Source organism: Polyodon spathula, chromosome 23 (assembly GCF_017654505.1).
Source record: "Polyodon spathula isolate WHYD16114869_AA chromosome 23, ASM1765450v1, whole genome shotgun sequence".
Taxonomy (NCBI): domain Eukaryota; kingdom Metazoa; phylum Chordata; class Actinopteri; order Acipenseriformes; family Polyodontidae; genus Polyodon; species Polyodon spathula.
Window position 1 is genome coordinate 1,780,926 of NC_054556.1, and position 2,640 is coordinate 1,783,565.

A 2,640-nucleotide genomic window follows, 5' to 3' on the forward strand; every position below is an offset into this window, starting at 1 on the left:
ACTGTGAGTAATCCACAGCTCTGATCTGGAATCCATGTAGTAACAGTAAACAGGGCTCCCTGAAGAAAGCAGGCCAGCAGATCAAAGGGTTCCTCCCAGCCCGCCGCTCCCACATAGGAAGAGGCTTGGGTTCAGAGCAGATGCTCTCTTGATTTGATGCGGTGGCTGAGTGGCAAGGTGCCTGGAACCGCAGAACAGTGGGACTGGGTGGCAGCAAACCCGGAGAAAATCAATCAAGGCTGGATTAGAAAGCGAGCGCGCTTGCCTTTGAAGTGGGGAGCTGCTCAGCTGGCTGCAATGTGTTCTGGGAGTTTCATCCAAGAGGCACATTTTCTGCAGCTTACAACTTGCTTCAAGTTGCTTTGTATTAAATGGGGGTATTGTAAAGTCAGCATGCAGCTTTTTTAATGCTAACCGATTATGAAGGATGCCAACCGACCAAGGCTCGCTGCTTGTCCCTATGAACATGATGCCTTTCAGGTTCGCTTGACAAGGGAACCCTTCCTTGAGTCTAATGAGGGTCCACAGTAAAATCACTCCAAGGCTTTACCCGCAGTGGCAGCAGCCCTGGATTAAATCAGAATGACCGAGCAATTTCTTACAGTTACATAATAGTGCAGTTATTATAAACAATCACGTTGCATCAAGTTTCTGAATGACCTCCATTTCAGGCAGCTTTTCTCCCATTACCCTGTCCACTGCTTTTCTTAAACTGCTGTCCCAGTCGATTATACGGGCTGGTGAGACTTCATGAGTTGCATTAGCAGTTGACTCATTGTTTAAGAATCCGGTGAGGTCAGGGGAAAAGCCTGGCTGCCTGTCAACCTGCCACCCCCAAGTCCAGCCACTCACACTGGGATTCCTCTTGGCGTATTGCACTGCTCATGAGTTCCAGGCAGCTCGAGGTTCTCTGGTAACAACAGCATAGTCTGAATCCAAACCCTCACAAGGACAGAGGTGCGGCGATCCTTTCCAGACCTCTACAGTAGACTGCATCCCTTCCCGCTGTTTATTTTTGTCGGCTTAAGTCATTTTTCCTTTGAGGAGGCTTTAAGGTGTTTCAGAAAATGAAGGGTCTTGATCAAAAACACAGATCCTACCTGAGTACATAGGATTATACTTTTGTACTTTGGAATACACAGCAGGATAAGCCACGCTGGTCCACGTGCAAGTTGTACAACAAAAAGTCATCTGTATATCTGAATATTTATATAAAGTACACAAGCTATCAGGACCATGAAGGTCTCTTCTTCAGTTGAGAAGTAGAAACTGAAGAAGTAGAAACTGAAGTTTCTACAAATTTCCTCCCAGCATCAGAAAGACAATCAAAGACTGAACTGGCCTCTGTGATGAACTTTCTTACCTTACAGTTTTCACTTCTCTGCTGAATTCCTGAATTAGTGGCCTCTGTGGTCTTGGAAGCAAATGTATTTTATAAACCCTACAGTGCTGAGTAGGTGGGAAGCGACACACTAATATCACAATACGATACATGTCACGATATGCATCACGATACATGTGACGGTCTGATGGGTTACTTACATGCATAATAAAATCAAATGTTCATTTAATGATGGACTATTTTGTCAAAAGACAAAAATGTATTGAGTTAAGAAGAATGTGTATTCATTGCAACTACAGTATAAAACACACTTCTTCATTCAATAAACATTTGGGCAATAAGCTACAATACATACCTGTACATACCTGTACTGCGATACGATATGTCATGCATTGATTGTCACGCCCCTAGTGCATTAATGTTTGAAGCATTATAGCTAGCAATGTGGAGTTTGAAGAATGTATTGATAGGTTTCACAACACTTTGTGCATGTTTAAACTGTGCTGCCAGGTGGTATACTAAGGTAGAAACAGGAGCATTCCTTTCATAGAAGGGCCCAGTGATAGCGAATCTAGTGTTGACATTCTTTTATTGTTACAAAAGAAGCAGATGTTTGGAGAATGACTAGCAAAGAGCACGTCTGCAAAGTGGAACTCCGGTGATTCTCAGACATTGCTTAACACGGAATGCATTTTCAGTACTAGTTAAAATACGACGGAAATAATTTAAAACTACCAGTGCTACTGAAGCAGCCTGACCTCATTTACATCCTGTAGATGTAATTGACACATCATAATAATATGATAATAATATGAATAATAGTAATATGTTCACAGCATGGGTACGTCTATTAAGTTAATATTTTGTGTATTTAATTTCTTTTTTTTTTGTAATGTAAATTGATATGGTTTTTGGAACTGTATATATTTTGTATGTCTGTTATTTTGAAGGATGCTGTTTGCTAACAGTTTGTTTGTTTTTACCCCCTTATAATAAAATGCCTCCCTTTGCGCATCAATTTGTCTCTCTTAGTTCAAATTGACAGCTAGCATGAAACTCAACCCTCACACTAACAAACACTCTTACAACAGAATCCAACCAAAAACATCACGAGAGAGAATGCTGGAAGGCCACCCTGCAGAGAACAGAGAATAGGTCAAGCACACTGAGTAAGACAAAGTTATAAATCGCACAGCAGATACAAGAGCAGTATTGTACCATTCTATACACAACAACCATGCAGTTATTCAATGAGGATCTACAGAAGGAGAACTGACCGCCATATTGCAGGAATACCA

General features: G+C 41.6%; 1 protein-coding gene across 3 annotated transcripts in view; it reads left to right on the forward strand.

Annotated features, from left to right (window-relative positions):
- The window catches only part of LOC121298066 (semaphorin-3A-like), a 58,479-nt gene extending 56,123 nt beyond the window's left edge, over nt 1–2,356 (forward strand). For all 3 annotated transcript variants that reach the window (XM_041224847.1, XM_041224848.1, XM_041224849.1), the window contains one exon: nt 1–2,356. This exon is cut by the window's left edge and continues 2,196 nt beyond it. The gene's annotated coding sequence lies outside the window, so the exon portion shown is untranslated.
- The last annotated feature ends 284 nt before the right edge of the window (nt 2,357–2,640 follow it).